Source organism: Amphibalanus amphitrite, unplaced genomic scaffold (genome assembly GCF_019059575.1).
Source record: "Amphibalanus amphitrite isolate SeventyFive unplaced genomic scaffold, NRLGWU_Aamphi_draft 000188F_arrow, whole genome shotgun sequence".
Classification (NCBI taxonomy): domain Eukaryota; kingdom Metazoa; phylum Arthropoda; class Thecostraca; order Balanomorpha; family Balanidae; genus Amphibalanus; species Amphibalanus amphitrite.
Window position 1 is genome coordinate 103,270 of NW_024881683.1, and position 13,709 is coordinate 116,978.

Sequence of the window (13,709 nt, forward strand, 5' to 3'; positions counted from 1 at the left end):
GTGGTCTTTGTTTTGCGCTACAAGGTCTAAAATTGCTAAAAATTGAGGTTAAGAATTTGACGTCATCAATTTTGAACAATGTTTTCACTATAACCTGGCCAAAAAAGAAGTATCAATCTCAAATTTGGTATGTAGATAGGAGGTAGAAGGGACTATCATTTATTTTCCCATTTTTTCCGAAATTCGAAAAAGTTTTGATTTTTGGGGGTATTATATTAAAAAAAATTTTGATTGAGGGTGTCAAAATCCCAAAATTCAAAAAGTACGAGATGATAGCTTTATAGCCCTGCTAATTCTACACATTGAGCATTTTTCTGTATCTTCAAAACTGTAGGCCTGACAGCTATTCCCGGGAAACCTTTTTTGGGGTCGAAAATGGCAGAACATGACGTCATTTGCGGCCAACGTATCAGAGCCCTTGGAAAAACGTTTGGTCACAATGTTTGAAATTGATGCCCGGAGGGGTCCTGAAAGTTCGGTGACGATATCTGCAGTCGTTTAGGAAATATCGACGGAAAAGGACAGGAGGGGGGCGAAGCCCCCCCCCCCACCTTCGGAACGCAGGTTAAGAGGGATCAGTGTCAGGCGATCAGGTCAGGCGATCAGGGCATTTCGAGTGCTCGAAGTGCTCGCTTCAGCTGAGGCATCTACAAGAATGCCACGGCATCAGCCTGTCGGAACCACCGGATCATGTGGAGGGCTGATCAGCGTGTGATGGCCACGCGGAACACATGCGGCACGCTCGCGAAGCGCGTGAGCAATAGCGCACGGACGCGGACCGAGAGTGGTCGGCAGAGGAAGTGGTGAGCTCCGCCGATATGATGAAAGTGAAAGTCCTGCCCATCATTCCGTTCAAGGAAGCCATTTTTACACCTCGCTTGATTTGCTACAATTAAAGGGACCCTCCCACCTTCAAAAAAGTTTATGAATTGGCATGAAAGTGATGTCGCTCGGTTCAGAAAGAGCGAAAACGAATATCTACCAAATTTCACCGAAAAATATTCACCGGTTTTCAAGATATTAGACTTTTACTTTTGTTTACTTTTTGGGATCTCCGCTGTTCCTAGCTGTTCCTAGCGACTTTATTTGGAAGCAATAGTTTGGCAGCTGAAAGTGCGGCACTTGTTGCGCGCAAAGCAGCATATACCACCGCGTGCTACAAAACGTTTTAGTCAAACATATCGTTAGATATCTGCGCTGACGTCACACATTCAGAGGGGTATTCCTATGCATTAGCCCCTCTGAATCAAAATGCTGCAATTTTGAAATTCAATATTTCCGATTTAACCCTCGCCCGTATTGGTGTTTTTCCAGCCGCGAACGTATAAGGGGGGGGGGGGTCCGTTGGACCCCCCCCCCTTGCCGTTTCGCCCCTGATCGAGCTAGAGCTTCGCGGAAAAAACGAGCGTGTTGCCCGTGACGAGAGGAAGCCGATGATACCTAATTTTAAGGTCCTAGGTCATTGATTGACCTTGCAGAGGCCTCTTGCACCAAAATCCTCTTGCACCAATGCTTGGATTATTTTGCATCGTATACCCAGTCCAAGTCTCAAATGTAACAGTTTGCGTGCAAAATTTAGCAAGCACATGTAGGATTATGTATTGGGCTATTGCAAACAAATTGACCACCGTTAAATTAGCTTATTCTGAAACCGGTTTTTCGATTTTACCTAGCTAGGTAGTTTGGTGCAAGAGGCCTCAGGTCAGGTCAATGACCCAAAAGTCGGGAAAATCGGGACCTGTTATAACGTCGTAAAGTGTGTCTGCTATGGGGTTTTTCGGGGCGCTGATCACGAATATCATGTTAGTTTTGATCACAGATGATGCATAGGTGGAGCTTTTCCAGGAAAGTTGGTGGGGCAAAAGCCAAAAAGTTGTCAAACCTACAATGTCCGATTGTTAACCCGCGCCCCGTAGGGGGGGGGGGCGAAACGGCCCCCCCTGTCCTTTTCGGTCGATATCTCCTAAACGGCTGGAGATATCGCCACCAAACTTTCAGGACCCCTCCGGGCATCAATTTTACACATTGTGACCAAAAATTTTTCCAGAGGCTATGATAGGTTGGCCACAAATGACGTCAGAGTGACGTCATGTTCTGTCATTTTCGACCGAAAAAAGACCTTCGCGAGAAGACCTGTCAGGACTACAGCTTTGAAGATACAGAAAAATGATCAAGACATTAAAGGTGTAGAATTGACAGGGCTACAAAACTGCTATCTCGAATTTTTGAATTTTTTGAGTTTTGACCCCCAAAAATCAAAAAAGCATTTTTTTGGATATATTCGCCAACAAATCCAAAAAGTTTTTTGAGTTTCGAAAAAACCGGAATATATGTGATAGTGCCTACCGTCTTCTATCTACATACCAAATTTCAGATCGATACCTCGTTTTTTGGCCAAGTTATAGCGAAAAAACTGTTCAAAAATGATGACGTCAAATTTTCAAACTCAATTTTTGGCAATTCTAGAACTCGTAGAGCAAAACAAAGACCACCATTAGACTCCCCGTGACGAGCTGCATCGAATCGATACCCATTTTATGCAAAAATATCAACTTTGAAATTTGACCTAATTTGACCTGACCTTGACCTGACCTTCACAAAAACGTGACCTAGGCTGGCCCCAAAGGCTGCCTAACCCACAAAATCGCATTTGTCATGTAAAATGGATCATAAAACATGTATCACACGACACATACATATTGTGACCCCCGGTGACCTGACCTCGCTGTGACCTGACCTGGTATCAGTGACCTCAGATAGCAAAGTATGTGTTTGACGAACAATGTACCATCGATGGTTTTCAATAAATTACCAATTTACTCGCTTTCACAGCACATTTCTTGAATTGCCTGTGAACGGTGAAAATCTGACCTTTGACCTGACCTGTGACGTCATCGGTTTGACCTAGGTCAATGAAATTTGGTCACAAGGTAGTTCCCGGGTGGGGCTATCGAACGCCGTTTGAATTTTGAAAATCGGCCGGTAACTTTCCGAGATCTTAGGGGGGGCCGAAACGCCCCCCCCCCCCCCCCTACGGGTGGTAGGGTCCGCCGGTAGCCCTACGGGGCGCGGGTTAAGTTAGATAAAATAAAACAATGAATCAATTCTTTTCATTACAGAGATGATATTTTGTATTACACAGACATTTCAAAGCTCCTCAATGTGAAAAAACATTGGTTTGCTAAGGAGTAAAGTCCTGCAAATTGGCTAAGTTGGTGGGGCAAAATGCTTATTGGTGGGGCAAAATGGCAAGTTGGTGGGGCAGCCGCCCCACCAAGTGAATAGGAAGCTCCGCCCCTGAGATGATGTCTTTATGCATTTAGTCCAGGTCGGGTCAGGTCAGGTCAGGTCAACCAGTAGGGGTCCTGCCGGGTATTCCTAGTAGGTGTCAACCGCCTCTGACAGCTTCGTAACATGTTACGAAGGCACCAAAACTACTTCGTAAATGTTCATATGGTTGCTAAATTCGAATTCAGCTCCAAAAAACTGGCCTAGAAACATGTAAAACTCGAAAAAGTAAACCAAGGTCACCAAAGGTCAATGACCTGACCTGACCTTCAGGTGACCTTGATACCCACCCTAATGCATGGGGGCAACATCATATCACATGTTTGAACGCTTGAAACCACGAAAAGACTGCAAACGCGCGGCTAATGCGAGCCGACATACGCCGAATCGCGATTCCGGCCAAACATGGTCTCAAAAAGTAGGTCACAGGTCAAAGGTCATTTGGGTCAGGGTCATGAAATTTTCAGGGTAGGTGTAAAATTGACTAACGCGAGGGTACTGAAAGTTTCGTCGCGATCGGCCGCTTTTTACGCGAGTTATTCGCGAAAAACCATGGGGGGGGGGGTCCGTTCGACCCCCTCCTATACGGGCGAGGGTTAAGGCATTTCTCGATGTTGAGTGCCGAAACCGGTAATTGTGAGCCAGGGACCCCATTTTGGCTATCTCAACTCAAATCTTATGTTAAGGTGGGAGGGTCACTTTAAACGTTTAGCACTGTCATGCCCTCAGAAAAGGTAAGGAGATGTGTCCGGAAGGTACCTATGTACTTCAAAGAGACACCAGTGCATGCCTTCTCTGGCACGAAGCCCTAGCCGGCCGCAGTGCAGAAGAGGTCGCTGCCGCCTACATACTATAGCTCAAGCTATAGCTGGAGACAGGGGATCAGGTGATATTCTTACGGACGTTTTCCAAAGCGGAAATTTTCTTACAAAATACTTTTCTTACTGGACATATTTTTTTCCAGTCCATTTGCCGAAAGTCGCCATGCTTACGGTACTTTCCTATGGGAGGGAAATTCTTACACAGTTTTTAAGTTCCTTACAATGATTAAAGGCAACCTTCAAGGTTCTACATATGAAAATATTCTATGCCCTATAATTTTCAAGATTAGAGGAAAATTTCAATGATTTAAGGCAACTTTGTTTCACTTTCGTGATGCGGAGATGTACAACAGTCCATCGCGTGCGGAGATTGACATTTTATATTTGATTGAAGATCATAATGTTTTTGGCCACAGGCGAGGACGGGGACGCCAGGCTCCACGGTTTCCAATTCCAACTTGGAATGTCTTAGACCGAACATAGCGCGCGACCCCCACCGGACACGATTTGGTAGCCGAGGTCTGTGACGTCAGCTGGGCGTGAAGTTTTCCCTTCACCATAGGCTTTGCACACAAACTGGCCAAAGTTCATACCTGGATAGCCAAGCCTGAAGGGCAACAAATGATTACATTTTGCCCTTATTAGATTCAGCGCTTCATTTTATAACTGAAAACGTCCGTTATTAGGCCTCTATGGAGGTACAAAGTACTCGAAATCGAAGTTCAAGAAGATGCTGTCCGAGCACAATCTGGTAACATCACGTGACTTCTTTTCAACAGATTATATTATAATTTAAGGATATATTTACACGATTTCTGCCTAAAACATGATAAATAGTACACTTTTAATATTTATTACTTCTGTTTAAGTCATAACATTGTAAAACGCAAAGTTTATCATTTTTAGTCACGTGACCAAGGGTATGGCAGGGGGTTGGGACAAACACTCAAAGGATTTCAAGTTTTGTAATTAAGTTATATAAGTTTCATATTGAAATTGAAAGACTGTATTTTTTGCTTATAAAATACAAATTTTCGTTTGTAGAATATTTTCCTTAAAGGCAAAATTCTCCATATAAGAAATGTCCGTGACGTCACCAGGGCTTTACTCAAAACACCCGACCTACCTGTTTCTTTTAGGTATCTTGCATTGCGCGGCGTTCCAAGAACAAACAACTCGGTGGAAGCCTGGAACAGGCGCTGGAATACCCTAGTCGGTAAAGCACATCGTAACTTTTTTAAATTTTTGTTGGCTTTGAAGAAAGAAATGGAATATGCAAAGAGTCAGCGGGTGTTACTGGACGGTGGCAGTTCTCCGCCCCGCAAACGGATCAAATACATTCAAACTGACGATCGACTAAAACGGCTCATCAAACGATTTCTCGAAGAGGTAGAGGGTGGAAACATTAAAGGGACTATCCCACCTTCTAAAATGTTGTTAAAACCAGTTAAATTGTGCCCGACTTTATAGATTGGATGACCAGGAACACGGTTTTGGCATTTATTTTTCATTAAACATCTTAGGCTTCCCATATTCCAAACACAAACTTTCAAATATGTGACGTCACAGCCCAAAATTACCTCCTTCCACAGGCCACATTACTGTCATAAAGCTGATTCTTTTTACTCTTTAGGCACCACAACAAAGTTCAGACCAAGTTTTAAGCGATTTTCCAACGAACAAACCCATTTAAATCAGAATGACTAAACGAGGTGACGTCACACTAACGGTCGCTCCATGTTGAAGATAGGGCCTTGTACAAGGCCCATTTTCAAATGAAGGGAACGAATTTCTTCAACACCAAGAGGCCGCGGGGGTTGCAACCTAGATAGATAGTGGCAAGGCCCTAAATACAAGGTTGCACGGACTTATTTCTACTAAACCTACCAGAATATAGTTTCACGGTTGATTATTTAAATAATTATTCAATCAAAATTTCTTTATTATTATCTCGTAATCATTTATAAGCAATTTTATAAATCAACTTTCAATTTGCTTGCCTTTTACTAGCAAAATAACTTTTCTAGTATTGGGTCAACATAGTGGTGTAGCAGTAGGAACCACATCTGGCAAAACCCCAATGCCTACATACAGCAGAAAAGCAGCCACCAGGTGTCGCCACAGTCGCCACTTGGTCGCCACACAGATGTCGCGCGCGTCGCCAATCGCCACACTACCGATTTCCATAAGGACGCATATGTACGGATATGTATAGGAAAGTCGCCCTTAAGGATTACGCTTACATCCTTTGCTTATGAGGTCGGTGGTTGGAAATTGGGAGGGGCTCAGCTATTTTCGACCACGGATATGCCTTTATCACATGATGAGGAACATGCTGATAAGCGTTTTATGCGCCATAACAGCACAAAAGTATTTTTAATCATTTTTCAAAAATAGCCGTTCTACCGTATCTTTCAGTGCAAGGTGCCGTCGGTCATCCCCGACGTGACGTCACGCAGGGAATTTGCCAGATTTTCCTACTAGACTTCGACACCCCCTGGATAGTGGTTTCTGAACCTCGCCGCAAACTTGGCTATCTCAACTCAAACCCCAGTCCCTTTAACTTCCTCATGTATCTGAAGGCCTGCAAGCTCGTGGTACTTTCGACTGAATATGTAAGGTATGCTTCCCGAATCTCAGTGCAATGCAAATTGGCCGTGTTGAAAATGTTTGTTTTCGTGTATTCGCTAAAGTCGACTCATTCAGTAAGAAATGCACGCAGTAAAGAAACATACTGTTGCAAGAAAGCACACTCGTAAGAGAAGACACCAGTAAGAAAATTTGAGCTAGAAGGTAATTGTTCCTGTAAGAATTCAGCTCGTAAGAGAAAAAGACCGCAAGAATACTGTAACGTAAGAAAAAAAATGTAAGAAAATGTCCGGGCGGAAAATACTCGTAAGCATATGCCCAAGACCCGGAGACAGTGTACCGAGACTTCAGTTTCGGGTTCGATTCCCGGTTCCGCCCGTTCCGCGCGCGTCGTCCCCGGCTGCGTCACCAGGTGTGGGGTAGGCTCCCACTTCAGCCGTAGCCTGGGGGGTGGGAAATAGGACGGCGGGAGGAGCAGGTGCTCTCTCCTATAATTGGGACAAGAACCCGTTGGAGAGAGGTCCGACTAAAAAAAAAAGACTTAGGGGAGATCCGTGTAAGACGCCCAGGGTCGGTAAGAGGCCCCATCGCTTTTTTTACCAAACGGTGTACAGAGGTCTGTGACCAAACCAATAATGTAATTTATTTCTTAATGTTCTTGTAAAGCAGAAGCCCTATTGAAACAACAACTCACGAAATCTGAGATATCAGGTGCGTCGCAGCGACTTTTGGTAAGTCTGTTTCTGTTTTTGTCCCTTTACTTGCTAGATATATGTATGTGTTACAGGGAGTTTGAGAAATCCGTGAGTTTGCAAACTCCCTAGTGAGTTTGCAAACTCCCTGACCCATCAGTAAGTTTTCAAACTCACTAGGGAGTTTGCAAACTCACTGACCGGTCAGGGAGTTTGAGAAATTTCAGAGTGATTGGGCCAAATAAAAACAAGTGTGCAGCATGTGGGTGGCATACGTGCCGTCCGTGATGTTAAAACAAAGGAGGCTAGGATAAATGATAACAATAACACGTCAAATGTATATTTAAACACACAAAGCTTTCGGTATGAAAATACCTTGATCACTGTGTTAACAGAAATGAGGACAGAAATTGTCACCGGCAGCTTGTACAAAAATATAAAATAGCACTCGAAAAATAGATCACTCGGCAAGACAATCCTTCAGAAACTTAATGCGGTTCAAGCTACTGGTGATCTTTTTCCTGATGTTAAATTCCTTCATTTCTGCGTTCGACATATTACTGTTATCACTTGACAAATGTAGAATATCCAAGACAGTTAGGATAAATGATAACAATAACACGTCAAATGTATATTTAAACACACAAAGCTTTCGGTTTGAAAATACCTTGATCACTGTGTTAACAGAAATGAGGACAGAAATTGTCACCGGCAGCTTGTACAAAAATATAAAATAGCACTCGAAAAATAGATCACTCGGGAAGACAATCCTTCAGAAGCTTAATGCGGTTCAAGCTACTGGTGATCTTTTTGACCAGCCCCCCAAGCACTCTTTGCACCCGGCTACGGGGTGCGCTCCCTCGGGAGCAGCGGTGCCGCTCCAGCGATAAAGGTGCCTGTCCACTGTCCAGCCCGGAGTGGGGGTTTCGGCGTGGACGAGAAGGATTTAAGTATCCTGATTCCTGAGGATGGAAACGACGGAACGGAGGAGCACGTTGCTCCGAACCTCCCCTTTACATAGCCGCGAGTAGCATTTTTTTCGGTAAAACAATGAAGGATCTGTAAGCTTTTTGTCAGCGTGCGACGGTTATATAGGCCGTACCACTAGTCGCTTTTGTTTTAACATCACGGACGGCACGTATGCCACCCTCATCTTACACATTTGATTTTATTTGGCGCAGTCGCTCTGGAATTTCTCAGACTCCCTGACCGGTCAGTGAGTTTGCAAACTCCCTAGTGAATTTGCAAACTCCCTAGTGAGTTTGCAAAGTCACTGATGGGTCAGGGAGTTTGCAAACTCACTAGGGAGTTTGCAAACTCACGGATTTCTCAAACTCCCTATAACATATGCATCTTTATCATCCTTATATATCTGAAAAAACAATGGCTATCAAATACAATCTTATCTCATCGAAATTGTCACATGTTAGCTTCAGAATAGACCCTGTTCTGCCTCTGGTGCGCTGCTAATGTCTCATAAACCATAAATATTGTGACGTTAAAACACTGCATTTTTTAAGAGGCCGTCCCTCCCTTCATCTGTGACATGTGCCACTGAAATCTGCAGCTGCGGCAGGCGTGGCATCCTTTTTTCAAGGAGTTTGTTTTTGTTTCTTTTTTCTGTTTCTTTTCTAAGAGGTAATAGGTACAATTTCCGTTGGTCACCAGCGTTTGGTTGTGCTAGTTTTCGCATTGTTCGAGCGCTTTGGAAGTGTTTTTGGTTTCGATAACACCGTATTTGCTTAGCTTTTCGAAATAAAAGGCCTTGCAGCTGTGTTCGCAAAGCGTCTTTTACAAGTCGACTTGACTTTTAACCCGCGCCCGGCTGGGGGTCCTGGATTTCCACGCCCTGCTGGGGGGGGTGTTTGAACACCCCCCCTTCTAACTCGGCTCCTGGGCCACGTAGCGATACGCGGAAGGCGGCGTTCGAAAGAGCGTCGAAAATAATGAGGAAATCACTTCGGTCAATTTTTTGGTCAGGTCAAAGGTCAGGTCACCAGAGGTCATTGAAGGCAAATTTTCGCCGATTTCCAGGTCGAATGTCGAAAATTTCCAAGAAGCCAACGCATAACTCGGGAACCAATAGAGCTACAGCGCCGCGGAAAAGCGCATTCGATAGCCCTATTAACGCCCTTTCTGAGTAATTGTCTCAGATTTGACCTAACGTCAACGGTTTTGCCTGCAGGGGGCAAAAACTGCAAAAATAGCCGATTTTTTCGGAAACAGTTTTTCTGCAATAACTTTTGACCCAAGCATTGTACGAGCTTACTTTTACCGGCATCGTGTTCCTCTCGTCAAGACGCATCGAACGAACTATAATTTGACCTTGAAAGGTCAACTTGAAAATTTGACCTCAGGTCAAGGTCATGACCTGACCGGAAAGGGTCATGTTGCATATCAGTCGATCCGTATCGTCGAGCTGAACACATCTAAGGCGTTTTCATCGCTCTAGCATGCCTCTATCAAAAGTTATTTGCGAAAAACTGTTAGATACCATTCGTGACCTAAGATGACCTCAGGGCATAAACAGGGGTCACAGACACCATTTTCATGTTCAGTGTGTCTAAACCACTTGTAATTCAGTGTTTGGGAGTGTTTATAATGTCTTTCGTCCAAAACAGGCGCATTTCAATTTTCTCCCATTGACTTATAATGGTGAGGTCGCAAAATTGACCTGACCTTAGGTCATCGATATCAAAATTCTGAGATATACATTTTGTACATGCTAATGCTCTTAGCAATCGCTGAAAGTTACAAAGCGATCGGTCACTCGGTGTAGCTATGACAGACATTGAAACTTTTTATGAGGTGAGGTCACTTCGAGTGACCTGGTGACCTGACCTTGAATGACCTTGGTCTGAAATTTTAACAACATGTGTAGAATTGATGTATGATAAGGTGTACCAAAAACGGCGGCGCTCCGCGCCGCCGTTTTTGAGATATTCGCGAAAAACCACAGGGGGGGGTGTTCAAACACCCCCCCCAGCAGGGCGCGGGTTAAAACGCCCGGGGGGGGGGCGTCTTACCATACCCATAGTGTAAGAGGCCCTTTTGCAACTTTTTCCAAAATGTTAAAGTTTACGGTTTGTGTACCCCCTAGATTCATTTTGAATGCAAATATGTATGGGAAAATGATGCATGCTCACAGCGCATGCACACGTTAGCTCTTAAATATTACCAGTTGTCTAAAAATAGCAACTGAGCTTAAGGGGGGGGGGCCTCCTGCACCACTGCCCTCTGGGCCGGGCAGATAACTGTGCGAGGCAGAATAAGTGCTGGGCCTTCCTCAGCGCTTTGCTGAAGGCGATTCACTCCGCAAAGACACTGACAGATCGTATCACAGTCAAATACTTCGAGGCCGTTGATACTTTCATGTCAGCAGATGCCGTGCAACAAACGATATCAAAGAACGTGAAGCGAGCGCCAGTGCAGGATTTTGAAGACTTCGTCAAAGTTGCTGAGTCTTCTCGAACTAAAGTTGTGCAGATAGTGCCTGCTGCCAACATGGTTCAGGTCCTTCAGGTGGATAAATTCAACCGTCAACGTATGAGCGCGCTCGCCGACGACGGTCAACGTCCATAATTGGTTGACTTTCGAGTTATTCAGGTTCGCCGCCGCCGCAGCTCGGAAGATCTGCTCATCAAGACCGACCTCACCCAGACCACGTTGAAAGTGTTCAGCGGGCTCACGCAAGGCCCTATATACCAGGTAAGGTCGTCCGGCGATTCTACCTGATCGTGACGTCAGCATGCGACGTCATCTGGGGGCAAGTCTTGAAGCCCCGTTTGAGTCCCATGTAAATGGGCGATTTTTGAAGCGCTGTAGAACGAACTCTGTTGGAGCTAGCTCCAAACTAAGTGCATCATCGGAAAGACGAGACATTTTTCTTTGAATTATCTAAGAGCAGTTTTTCACTAAACCCATTAGTTTTTCCGAAAATGCGTAAAAAAAGCCCCCATGCCTCCGCAGCCTCCCTTCTGCCGGCCGCTGCGCCGCCGCCGTAGTGTAGTGGTTAGGGTCCTTGCACCGTGATCCAAAGGTCGTGCGCTCGAATCTAGGCGCGGGTCGGACTCAAATCGAAATTGCAAGCAGAATACGTGTTTTTTCTTTAAAAATCACTTACATTACAGCTAACCGTTCATAAAACTATCGATAACAATTGACTGAAAGCCAAAATATAGATTACATTCTTATAAAACAAATTCAAATATGGCGGCCGTTACGCTAGGCTCCGCCCCTTCGTGTGACGTCATCTGTGCACTTGGACACACAGGGAGGTAGGGGATGACATGGGCCTGGGCTCACGAAAGAGCACATCCTCCGCCGAAGAGGAGCAACCACTGCGCCAAAAAAGCGCAGGGATCGACAAGGCGAAAGTGGACACCATTTGTACATGGTGATTCATAGCCGTGTGACCTATTTAGTTGATCTCTCTTGAGAAGAAGATTGCATATTTGCGCGTGAAATTTCACGCGCAAGTATACAATTTTATGAAGTTTTGTTCTGTCTAGGTCTGGTCTGTGTGTATCGCTCAAGATGCACACAGCGCAGCGAAAAGTAAAGATGTGTAATTTGTATAATTTAACGCAGTCCGTTAGGCAAACACAAAGAGTCTGAGGGCTTGCATCCGAGGGAAGCTCCAACAAGATAACAGTTCATAAAAACGTTTATAAATTCAAAACGGAGAGCACCGTTCTTAATTACAAACACGGCAGAACAAAAAGTTTGTAAGCAAACCACGAAAAGCTGATTTCAAAGAGCGCCGAGGTCCGGTGGTCGCCACACTCGCCGGACCCCAGCGTCATAGAATTCTTCTTCTAGTGCTATGCAAAGTCCGAGGTCTATGAGGAGAGTCCCCAGGATATTCCACGGCTGAAGGACGCCATTGCAGGCTTCTTTGCCTCCGTTTCCGCAGACATGCGACACGTCTACGCCATCGGCAACTTTAGGGCTCTGGTGCTGGGGTGCATCCGTCGCCGAGGTGGCCATTTTGAACATCTTGTCTAAAAGGAGTGTGAGCGTCAAAGGAAAAGTGTATGTGACTGATGCAGTTCGTGGCTCAAAACTTCAGCTTTGGCGGTTTCATATGGTACTTGGCAATCACATGTAACACGAAAGCACTTCCTGTAGTTTTCATTTAGTTTCGGTCACACGGCTATGAATCACCCTGTAATTGTAGGTTCTTGGTGCCTCGCCTCTCGGCACACGAGCGTTCATTCGGGGAGAACATGGCCAAGGGCATGAAGAGTTCAACCATCTCACCGTCACCACGAGCGGCCGCGAAGAAGCGCAGACGCGTGTGAGGTGAGCACACGGACCGAATAACTGACAAGGCGCGACAAGTGGAGAGTTCGAGACGCGAGCTGTGTTCATGGCTGTGTTTATGCAATGCTATTGTTTGTTTTGACGATACAAGGTGAATTGTGTGTGCTTGGTCCGTACTTTGGTGATTCGTCATGTATTTAGAGGGAGAAATGAAATGTGATGTGGTAATATGTGTAACCTTGCATATTTCCGTCACTTATTTGGATATCAACGCCAAAATGGACTACTTGTATGCACACTTCACACCAGTAATGATAAAATGCGTCGTTTGTATTGCATCACGCAATAGCAATACGCACTGCAGGCTTGGGATGAATCTGCAATCCGAAGAAATTGCCGCGCTAACACTTTTTACTGGTTATGAGATGACGATGTGGAAGAGTTGGTCATCCGATTAGTGACGATCTCACCTTTACATTAGTTTTGAGTTGAGCGAGCCAAAATGGGGCCCCTGGCTTGCTTCCACCGGTTTGAGCACTCACAACATCGAGAAATGCCTCAAATCGAAATTGTATAATTTCAAAGTTGCAGCACTTTGGATTCAGAGGGGCTAATGCATTAGAATGCCCCCTCTGAATGTGTGACACCAGCGCAGATCTAACGATTTTAAATCTTTTACTAAAACGTTTGGTAGCAAGTCTGTGTGTCGGCAACACCAGCATCTCGATCCGATCATCCGGCGATGGGTGTGCATCAGTGGGCGTTCCAGGCGTAGGAAGGCAGTCACTAACTGTTTGCAGTTGTGAGTACTTTGCTTCTCAAGCAGCTTCTTACAAATCACGGCGATTCGCAGTATAAGAACGCCATTTTCTGCCTAATAGACAACAGAGTCGATTACTTCAGCACTCTCATCAGCATCTGCATAATCACAAGCGCACGCGGCGGAGTCGCTGAGAAAAATCATCACCAGCATACTTTACCTGGGTCGCCAAGGACTGGCTCTGAGGGGTCACGCAGCAGACGAAGGGAATCTCGTCAAGTTGGAGCTACGTGC